The sequence below is a fragment of the Malaya genurostris genome, chromosome 2, assembly GCF_030247185.1.
Source record: "Malaya genurostris strain Urasoe2022 chromosome 2, Malgen_1.1, whole genome shotgun sequence".
Classification (NCBI taxonomy): domain Eukaryota; kingdom Metazoa; phylum Arthropoda; class Insecta; order Diptera; family Culicidae; genus Malaya; species Malaya genurostris.
In genome coordinates this window covers 117,559,333-117,571,851 of record NC_080571.1, presented here as the reverse complement: position 1 = coordinate 117,571,851, position 12,519 = coordinate 117,559,333, and positions in this window count along the sequence as shown.

Genomic DNA, 12,519 nt, shown 5'->3' with positions numbered 1-12,519 from the left:
TTATCTTCAGGCGTGATGATTTTTTTGTTGGGTGCTCTTTTTTTATTTGCTGAATTAAAATGAGCATCAATAAAATATCCCTTTCACCAACATCAGCTTTTGTGATATTAATTTCATACAATAATAAAAAAATCTTTCCTTTTTCCGATTACTGATGACTCGGCAATTTATGATTCCATCCTGATAACTTTTGCCGAGCTGACAGCAAAATGTCTGCTGACAAGTTTGGCAATAATTGACAGTTAACAAATTTTGGAATGCCGAGTTCTCAGTAATTTTACATTTGGCCGAGACGATTACCAAGCATTCGGCGGTGCAAATCTCGGCATTTTTTTTACCGAGATTCAACAAGAAAATTTAAGTGCGTAACTTAAAACAGGTACGCCTGCCAATTCGTCTTCTAACGAAAACAATTTATTGACAGGTAGATCGACCTCGTCATCATCTTCTTCTAATGTCAGTTATGCTGGTATATTAGGTAGAAAACTACCTCCTATTTCTTCTAATGTAAATAATTCTAACGAAAACAATTTATTAATAGGTAGACCGGCCAAATCACCTCCTTCTAATGGCAGTCTACCTACCAATATTCCTTCAATGCCATTCGCTTCTTTAAATGAAGTCGATTTAGGCGATATAACTGAAAATAAAATGATCTACCTACAAGATCAACTTTTTCAAATGATCATCCAAATGAATTCGACTTCATCTCTTTTTGAAGCATTTCAAATCGGATGGCAATTTGCAAATAATATTATAATGAATTTAAAATTTAACAGTGATGTTAAATAAATATTTGAATATTTTAAATTGGAATGCTCGATCTTTGAAATCGAGTGAAGATGAATTTTATAATTTTCTCGAAGTTCACAAAATCCATATTGCCATTGCGACAGAAACTTTTCTTAAACAAAATGTCAAATTGAAAAGTAATCCACATTATGTGGTTCATCGATTTGACAGGATTACTGGAATGGGTGGTGGAGTTGCCATTTTTGTCCGACGGCAAATTAAACATCGAATTATACCTTCTTTCAATACTAAAGTTATTGAAAGCTTGGGAATCGAAGTTGAAACCATTCATGGAATTTATTTCATCGCTGGAGCATATTTGCCATTCCAATGCACCGGCGAACAATTAAATTTCTTTAAAGGCGATTTGCAAAAACTTACAAGATATCGATCGAAATTTTTCGTAATAGGGGACTTAAATGCTAAGCATGTCCAGTGGAATTGTAGGCAAAATAACAGTAATGGTAAAATACTTCATAATCAACTCTCAGCTGGTTACTTCACAGTTCTTCATCCCAGTAATCCGACTTGTTTCTCTTCAGTGAAAAACCCGTCTACAATTGATCTGGTTCTAACAGATCAAAGTCACATTTGTAGTGAACCGATTACACATGCTGACTTTGACTCAGATCATCTTCCAGTAACATTCAGACTTTCCAACGAAGCTATAATTAATCCAATTAGTTCTATTTTCAACTATCATAGAGCTAATTGGTTGGATTACAGATCTCACATTGGAAATCATGTGGATCATGAAACTATTTTAGAAAATTCTGCGGACATCGACACAGCAATTGATAATTTGAATCATTATATTATCGAAGCTAGAAATCTTTCAGTTCCCAAAGCTCAAACTAAATTCAATTCTCCTTTCATCGATGACAATCTTCAACTGCTCATTCGGTTGAAGAATGTTCGTCGACGACAATATCAACGTTCTCGTGATCCTGCTATGAAAAATATAGTTAAGGATTTACAAAAAGAAATTAAACATAGATTTACTCTTTTGCGAAATGAAAATTTCGCTAAAAAAGTTGAACAAATTAAACCATATTCTAAACCTTTCTGGAAACTTTCTAAGGTTCTTAAGAAACCTCAGAAACCAATTCCTGCTCTCAAGGAAGGAAATCAAATACTTCTTCCAATTGGCGAAAAAGCTCAAAAACTTGCTCAGCAGTTCGAGAGTGTCCACAATTTTAATTTGAACGTTGTGAGTCCTATTGAAAATGAAGTCTCACTGAAATATGATCATATTTCAACCCAAGTGTTATCACACGATGACATTATTGAGACGAATTTTGATGAAATTAAATCAATTATTAGAAAACTTAAAAACATGAAGGCTCCTGGTAATGATGGAATTTTTAATATTCTTATTAAAAATCTTCCCGATGTTGCCTTGAGACTCCTGGTTAAAATTTTCAACAAGTGTTTTTCATTAGCTTACTTCCCAAAAAGATGGAGAAACGCTAAAGTAATTCCTATCCTCAAACCTGATAAAAACCCAGCAGAAACATCAAGTTATCGACCAATTAGCTTACTTTCTTCTATCAGTAAACTTTTTGAAAAAATTATCTTGTTGAGAATGATGACTCATATAAATGAGAATTCAATTTTTTTACCAGAGCAGTTTGGATTTCGTCATGAACATTCAACTACTCATCAACTTGTCAGAGTAACGAACATGATAAAATAAATAAATCTTCTGGGTTATCCACTGGAGTTGCTCTTCTAGACATAGAAAAAGCATTCGACAGTGTTTGGCACAAAGGTTTAATAGCAAAAATGTCTAATTTCCAGTTTCCTATTTATTTGATCAAAATGATTCAAAATTATTTAACTGATCGTACTCTTCAGGTTAGCTATCAGAATTGTAAATCTGAATTGCTACCCGTACGAGCCGGTGTTCCGCAGGGTTCGAGCGTAGCTCCAATCTTGTATAATATTTTCACTTCTGATCTTCCAAATCTACCCGTTGGTTGTCAGAAATCGCTATTCTGTGACGACACAAGTCTGTTAGCCACGGGTAGAAATCTAAGAGTAATCTGCAGTCGCCTACAAAGAAGTTTGAATATTTTCAGTGATTATCTGTCAAAATGGAAAATTAAACCAAATGCTGCAAAAACGCAATTAATTATCTTTCCTCATAAGCCAAGAGCTTCTTTTCTTAAACCAAACAATAATCACATTCTAAAATTGAATGGCTTGGAATTGACATGGTCTGATCAAGCTAAATACTTAGGTTTAACGTATGACAAAAAACTCACTTTCAAGGATCACATTGAAGGAATCCAGGCAAAGTGTAATAAATATATTAAATGTTTATATCCTCTTATAAACAGAAATTCTAAGCTCTGTCTAAAAAACAAATTGTTAATTTATAAACAAATTTTCAGACCAGCCATGCTTTATGCGGTACCAATTTGGTCAAGCTGTTGTTCCACCAGGAAGAAAACGCTTCAAAGGATTCAGAATAAAATTCTGAAAATGATTTTGAAGCGTCCTTCCTGGTTTAGTACAAATGAGTTACACAGACTCACAAATATAGAACCATTAGATGTAATGTCACATAATATTATAAGCAAATTCCGACAAAAATCGATGCAATCTTCAATTGAATCGATTCGCTCTCTGTATTAGTTAGTAAGTTAGTATATAAGTTCCTTTTCCCCATTACACAATACAAGTAGGTTTAGAATTTTCCCTACACAAAAATCTCAGAATTGCGGAAACAAATAATGTCCTCATGGTAATAACCAAATCATATATATAATAGGGCTGAAAAGTCACCACTTGTGGCTGAACACCCAATTTAAATCTTAATAATTTAATTTTAACTCATATTCCAATAAATAGTTATTAAAAAAAAAAAAAAAGTGCGTAACTACGTGAAAACTAAGAGAAAATTTAATACAGATAATAGATATTTAAATTTCAATTTATTTGCAATAATAATTTGAACTCAAACTTGAATTTATGGAAATGGGGTCTTACCGACTAAACCTTAAAACTTACAAATGATTCATTCATCGTCGAAAGTGGAAGCTATTTCAGATATTATTCTCACAGTCATCTTCATCTTTCTTCTACGAAAGTTCCCTCCGAATCATCTTTGACTAATAGGCAATTTACATTGATGACTTCCAGCGGGACCATAATGCACTGCAGTTGCGAGTAGTCTAGCTCGCAGATTGAGCGGTAGCTTTGTGGCATAATGGCGCATCGTACATGCACGGAATACAATGGTGCATGCATATGAGATTAGCTTCACTCGTTTAGCTAGCCAAATGTAGAGTGATGTAAAGAATGACAAGGTACTACACTCTAGCGATGTGACCACATTCAGGGTTGATCCGTATCGAGATATTTGAAATTCAAAACCAACTTTAGAGTGGAAGAACAAAATCAGTATTTTAAAGTCGCTAGAATCTGTGCTATAACATTTGATTCGTTATTATTTTCACGATTTTTCTCCGTTCAAAGCCGATTCATGTTTTTTACAATTTCAACGCTCAGAAATCCAAATAGGATCATTTTTAATTATTTAGTAAGCCTGGTCGATCATCGATTGTCTTCAGAAATCTTCTACATAAAAACAATATTTTTCAGAGTAACTCTGTGTTTATTTGAAATTGACAAACAAAATGAAGTTGTGAAACAGTTTCACAATCCAAAAGAGTTGTTACAGTATGACATATCTTAGAATTTAATCGTATGCGTATATACGAGCAGTTGGACTGCCATACAGTCAGTCAAAATCAGGAATTGGAAATATTTTTTTACTTGTTCTGCATCATCTCAGAAGGATTAAAGATTAAAAATAAAAGATTTTTTTTCGAGAATAAAGGGATAATGCAAAAATCTTCTGAAATATTTTGCCATAGTAGAGCTGTGCATTCATGATCGTGTCCGCCTCACAATTGCAGATTCATTTCCAAATCATTGACACGAGAACAAATTTAACTGCAGATCTTAATTTAAGTAACTCTCTTACTTATAAGCAAAGCAAAGTCTTGACATTACATTCCTTTTGTGGAATTTAACCTTTCTGGTTGAACAGACTTCGCAGCCGATTCTTAGTGTACAGAATCATTGCATGGCTAGTACTATGGATACTGACACTAAGAATCCTTCCAGGTCGGGGCTCGAACATACGACAACTGGCTTGTATGACCAGCGTCCTATGCATTGAACCACCAACCCGGGGCTCTCTTACTTATATCACAGTCAAATCATCTAAAGAGATCTGTGGTAAAATACCACATCTGCATCTGCATACGGTAATATCACGCGAAACTTGAATATGAGTCAAATAATTCTCATTGATACCAGTTGTAATCCACCTAGTGGTGCAATATTGCCTATTTTATATAACTCATGTTTTCATTAATACTAAGGGATTCTTCAAAAAACTTTTCTTTGAATATTGAATATGAACAAAAATATATGTTTTGGCATACATTAGCACAACCTTTTCAATTTAAACAGTTTCAATCCAAGTTAATAGGAATTCCTTGTTTTTTGCATTTTCGCTCTATAAATGACGGTTTGAAATTTTAAACACATCTCACCCTGTTGTTCCGGAACCGGAAGTGAGATCCGAACAAAGGTCAAAAGCAATCTATTTTTATATACGTTGACCCTGTTATTTGAGTCTAAGTTTGTGAAAATCGACTTAGTGGTTTTTTGATAAAATGAAGAGCGTTTCGTTTTTTAGTTTTCAAATACTATTTCCCGTACTTACGAAACAGAGAGCTAGAAACCGGCATAGCTGAAATCGGTTAGTTTGGCCTATAAGCCTATGGCCTAAGCAATTAGCATAACCTATAAATTGAATCTAAATTTAGCCTTTTTACGTGTTTTACCTTATCGCTCTATATGACAAGTTCCAAACCGTAAGCCGCATCTGGATAATAAAGCTTGCTTTACTTAGAATTGGAACAAATTTTTACTCATATTGTGGCGCTCCTGGTGGACGGATTTGGAAGTTTTTGGTGCCCACGTGTCGGGAATTTTGTCAGCTTCACGTATGATTTTTGACACTCCGCAAATCGACTGTACTTTGTAAACAATCAACATGGAAACCGAAAGAAGGGAAAAATTGTGCACAGTTATTTGGAAAATCCATTGTGGTCTGCATCTAGGCTAGCTAAACAGCTGAAATTGCCCAGAAATACCGTATGGCGCATTATCAAACGGTATTAGGAAATATTGACGACGATTCGGAAGCCTCAAGCCAATCTTCGGAGTGGAACTGTCGATCGGAAACTGCATGGTAAAATTTTGAAGACGATTAAGAGGAATCCTAACCTGTCGGACCGTGTTCGGTGCTGCCTAAGCTGTCATTACAGTAAAGTCGTTCAAGAATGGTATCCAGAGAAAGAGGTTCAGTTTGTTTCGAAAAACCTTAACCCACCCAACTGCCCCCACCTTTGCCCTATTGAGAAGTACTGGGCAATCATGAAGAGGAGACTCAACGCAAAGGGAATGGTTGTTAAAGACATCAATCAGATGACGATACCTAAAACGATGGACGAAGAAGGTGTGCGCTATCTAATGAGCCGTGTTACAGGAAAAATTCGAGAATTCCGTCGAAACCGTGACGAATAATTTTATCCGTATTTTTTCTTAAAAGTATGAAGAAAACGCTTCAAGGGGAGAGGAGGGTGTCCAAAAGGCGAAAAGACGCCTCATCCACTTCAAATTATGTCAGTTTATAAATTGATAAAAAATTGATAAAAAATATGAATTTGTCAAGTTATTTGCACTTTAATATAATAAGTACTCCATTGTTCATGAAACTTAATTAAAAAAAAAATCTTCATGGGGGGGGGGGGGGGGTTAAAACCCCCAAACCCCCCCCCCCCTGCGCACGGGCCTGGTATTAACTATTTTATTCTGATCGGAATGATTCGTGTTATTTTTTTCCAGTATCTATCGATAGGATGGATTAGGAATCATTAATTGTGTTGATAGTAGGGATGTCCGATACCGAGTCAATACTTTGAGGTATCGATACTTTCTATTAAGAATCGGGTATTTTTGGTATCGATATCACATCAAAGCGATACTGTTAGTATCGATACTTTTGGTTTCGATACTTACAGTATCGCAACAGATTAAATTATACCCGTCCCCAATGGAACTTTTTATTTTCGTCGGCTTCGACGAATCGCCAGGCTCGTGTATGGATTGCAATGACGTGTACTAGCCGCCGTTGAAACTCGTTCTCGACAATCTCGCTTCGTCCCACGAGTGTTCTGAAAGAGAGTTCAATGAGAGAAAACCATCAACAAAACACGCACTTAAAGGCCATACTCAGAGGATTCAATAATATCATTTTTCACACTCATAGCACTTCCTCTCAGTGCGCCTGTGGGACGACGCGAGATTGTCGAGATCGAATATCAACGACGGCTAGTCCACCCCTCTCAGCAGACCGTTCAATTTTGTTGATTTTTGAGCGCTTGTTGAACGATATATTGCACGAAATATTCGTTCAATTTGCTGGAACGGTTTGTTGTTGTTTTTTCTCTTGCAAAAATAGTGTGAAAATTAAGTGTTACCTTTCCATAGAAAGAAAATTTGTTGTTATTCGTGAAGTAGAAGTATTGTGCAGGTATGTATTGTTAGTTTAAACAAATAAGTGGAAAAAAAACTTCAGAAATTCTGCAGTAAAACTAGTCCAACGGGGCTCCAACTCCTCATGTTAAAAATGGCTCAACAATGGACCTCTGTCTGCCGGGTTTGTTGAACGAAAAAATGGCATTCGGTTCAACGGTCTGTTTCAAAATCGGCAAACGAAGGTCCCGTGTTTGCCTCCCGTTGAACGATTGATTGGACTTTCATTGGACCAATGATCCAACGTATTGGACCAATGAAGGACCACCGTTGAACGTTTTTTTCTAAGTGGGACGTCATACCAATACATGCGCGAGCCTTGTCCTCCCGTCCGTCCGTCCCCGTGCTTAAAGCAGTTCAAATTGAGCTGCCATCTCGCGTCCAGCAGTTCAATTTAAACAGTTAGCTTAGCACTGATTATCCGAAGGCAAAACGCGAAGAAATAGAAAAAATATGTGCTTTTGCACAAACCAACAAAATCCGTAAATATTCAATAGGAATTGGCTTTTAGTGTAGTATCCGTGTGTCGACATAAAGGTTATGACAAGAAAATTTTTGAGAAAATAGGTGAAATGTGAAATCATCGTGGTTCCAACACAAAGTGGCTTGCGGAAATTCTTTGACGTGGACCAAAAGTCGTGAAAGGCGAAGTGGCGATCTATGTGGCAAGAAAGATACGTATACTGAAGATACAACAAATTTATGAAAAAATCTTTCTGTACATCATAAAATAACGCCACAGTCGACAGTTTTATTTTATTCTGAAATGATTGCTGCGCAAGTATCAATTGATACTTACAGGTATCGATACTTTATTGCCTTTTGATACCTTGTATCGATACCCAAAACTTTGGTATCCTGATACCCTAGGTATCGATACTTTGCCTTCCGAGTACCATCCCTAAGTTGATAGATCGTAGATTTCCGTGATAGATCCATAGAGTTTCTCAAGCTACTGAGAATTCCGTAGTCCGAAGGAAATGAAGTTTATAAAGGGTGTACGGACTCAAATTACACCACATTCAACCGATTATCTCCAAACTTTCAGAGAATCAAACCAAAGATATTATTGACCTTTTCCATGTTTGCTTTATTCTATTTCAATGCCATATCCTTGCACGAACCTTCCTTTTAACACTACTCATAAGGTCTTGATTCCACTATACGGAAATCCATTTTAGCCACTTTTTTCCTTCCGATTTAAAACTCGAGACGCCGTAGATTGTGCAATTTTCAGCTTCCTGTCGATGACACGATGACAGGGATCCGAATTTTCAATCCGGTCCCTTTATACAAGAAGAATAGAAAATGGTCTTGATGAGGGTCTTTGTAAAACCAGATGTTATTTGAATTGATTCAGATTGTTTGTATATTGGGAAAGTTAGAGTAAAAGTTGCACATTCTAAAAAATTCACCTCTCTGCCACAAGGACAACACAACCCTGATTACACTAGCTAAAGCATTTTTTTTACAAAAAACCCAAACCAGCGACTGAGATTCACCCACGAATTTATCGAGCGACTGTATACTTTATGCCATGCAACGGAAGTTGATTCTAGCACAGATATCAGATATACAGGTTTGAATAACATTTTCCCAAAATATTTGTAAAATTTACATTTGTCATTAGGCATTATGACAGTTCATTTACAACTATAAATACAAATGCGATTGCTTTGTTTTCATAAGGAAATGCCAGTATTAAATACGATTCAGACGATTAATCAACTTTGACCGACAACAAGACTAATTTAGAAATTTCGTTAGCCGATTCGAAAACTTTTCACACGATTTCCAAAATTGTGAAACTCGTATTCTTTTACCGTGTGAATTCAATCGGAATAAAATAAATGCTCATTCTAAATTTTACACACAGTTCATTGTCTGTTATCTGTGATGGTAGCAGTGAAGCTCGTGGCAGCCTGTTTTGATGCCCCAATCTAAGCTCAATTTTACCAGAATGACCGAAGGAGGCTACCCCAGGCAGCAAATTGTTGCTGGATTTTACATCCTCTACGAAAGGATACCGTGTTAAAGCAAGAATTCATAAAAATTCAAATGACTAATGTCTAGACTAACTTATGGTGTACATGTTTTATATTTGGCTGTTCCGGACACAGACTATTTCTTGCACTCTGTCGTGAATTGTGAACCCAGTGGCGTAGCGAATTGACATATTCTTCAGTCAGTTGGAAATGTCACAGAATTCCTCCTTAACCTTCGCCCGAAAAACGTTCACCGAGGCAAATGTTGCTACCGGCTAGGATTACTACCTTCCCTGATGCATCGTATAAAGGAATTTTTTATAACATTCAACAGCATGCTCCCGACAGTCGTGATAAACAAGTTTATTTTTCTTTCCTTAGCACGTTCCGAATAGAGAGATGTTCGTATCCACTATCATATGCCACGGTATGTTGTTTATTTGGTACATTTGAATTAAAAATGGGTTTAAGAATGTCATTTGTTGAGTCCAGAAAAATGAGTCTGTATTTGTGACGAACTTTTTAGGTGAAGATACAGGTCTGATCTTTTTATTTTTTCAAAGATGACCTCTATACATATCACTATTGCTACTGAGCGATGTTGAAGTAGAGCTTAATCGCAGTGGTGGTTCAGAAGCTAGGCCACAGAGAACAGACATCCAAGCTAGTACAAACTTTTTCAAAAGAGCTGTGTAAAGCATACAAGTAAAAATCCGTTAAAAATCACCGTTGCGCACGACTTTTCACCCATTCTTGAATGAAAGCTCGAACGCAAGAGCTCATAAGAGATAACAGGGCTGCTCGAAGCGCTTCTACAGGAGAATTGCTACTTGGTGATTGCTTTTTAAAACAGCCGTTAAATTTCTTACACAAATTGAAATCTCTACTTGGATGTCTGTTCTCTGTGGCTAGGCGTTGTTGAATGCGGCTTATGAAACACAAGCCGGTACCGTTCTAATATCTTTGATTCCAGATAATCGCATTTTTTTCAATACATTACTGTGGCACTATTTCGGAAGTTTTCCGCTTTCAGTTGTTAAAATTTAGTCACGAATAATTAAGATTTAAAAATGTTGTTAGTGATGGAAGCCAAATGAAAGAGAAGTAAATGGAACACTCATGTTGAAAATCTTATCTGTATCTTTTTCCGCTCAAAATCGGAGCAGAAAACTTCCTTTTTAAAATTTTTTTGCAAACTTTGTAGTAAGTCTTACCATTGGGAACTGTTTTGGAAGAGCTAACGAAGGTTTCTCAAAGGTATCGTTGTAGTCGCAGCCAAACTGGATACTGAAATTGAATCGGGTAAACAAAACGCCAGCAGGGAAGCTGTTCAGAGAGGTTGTAACAAGTTACACAATTTTGGTGATAAGTTCGTTAGAAAACTTTTAATTCGACCGATATTTTTACCTTTAGCTGTAGATGAACATAACAAAGCTGTGGTCTTGTGCCCATAAGGTGGGTTTTATCGAGAAGTATTGTAACCTAAGAAACTCAGCCGAGTTTTAAATATTGCTATTTTTCATAAATACATTTATTTCTTAAGGTAATTTATAATTTATAGTTTTTTTTTCACCGTAGCCAGGGGCGCAACTATGGGAGGGAAAAGCACTTTTTGCCCCTCCACAAGATTTATTGGAGTGACCATGCCCTCCCAATATTTTGGCAACTGGGATAAATATTTGAGAATTTGCTAGAAATATCTTATGATATAACACTTTTTTCTGTTATCCCTGTAATTCGTCTCCGTAATCGTTCATATTTCTTAACTAAGTTACTAAAACTTTTAAACTAATTTACTACAGTCTACAATGTAAAATGTGCTGTACTTTACCACTTTCGAATATTGATTATTACTGGAATAGTAAGGAAAATGTTTGTGATCGTGTCACAACATTCGGAAGAGAAACTAAACTTGCTTACTTGGTGCCTTTTTATTTGCTCTAACCTCTCCGTTCCCATCATAAACATGTTTTATATATTGCAAGGTTGAATGATCTGCGGTAATAATTTTTGTGCCCCCGAATATTTCATTAAACTTGTCGCCCTCAGGAACTATTCTTGATCAATCCTGGATAGTAATTTCGCTGTTTTTTTTTTATTTGAAGGAGAATCTCGGTCTGCTAAATCAACCAGCTCGTTTCAATTTAAGTTTATTGTTTATTTTTAGAATTTACTAATTTCTATTTACGTGAAAAGATTATGCTTATTTTGAACCTGACAAAAGCTCTTTGTATTAGGGTGCCTGTGGGATATGGGTGACCACCGAATTTCACAGAGCGATCGTCGAACGGGCGATTTGGAATTAGAGATGAAATATTACTGATACCATATATGACTATTCTACTCTATATTTTTTATCATAAGCTAGCAATATTGGTTCAAAATTATTACTCTGTATAGTATGAGTTTCATATACAAAAGTAATATGAGCGCAGGATTTCTTTTGTTTAATTTGTTTAAACGAAATAATGCATGAGATGTAAATCAACCAGCTTGAATTTAAACAAAATCATTGTCGCTATAATCAATATTCAAATTGGAATATTTTTGAGTTTCTCGTATAGAAAGGTTATGCAATCACTCGAAAAATCAACTAGTGGAAATTGTGTGTTTGTATGATGGGTTTATGTATACATGTTTATGTGGTAAACAATCTCATTAGGATTCCTCTGAGATGGCTGAATCGAAAAATTCGACAAACTTAGTTTCAAATTGAAGGGCATGTGGTCCGATACGAAATTCCTGAATTTTATCTGGATCCGACTTCCAGCTCTAGAATTATAGGGTAAAGTGTGTTAAGAATTTTGTACTGTCACTTGAAGTGGTGAGACTTGTAGTAGGTAATGTTAGAGACATAACCACGAGATTGACGTAGGACTGCTGTCTACAAGGGGCAGATCACTTTAAAAATGCACATTTATTTTGGTACATTGTTCTACTAAAAAATCATCCATTTCAAGTAAAATCTCATTAGTTATTTGTAAAATGCTTTGGATTCTGAAAAGAACCGAAGGATAACATTTCTCCAACTTTCAACACAGTTGACGATTATTTCCACGAGCAAAATTCCAAACAAATCGGCTGCCTCTCGTTTGGTGAACGGCGCACAAAGTAAATCTAC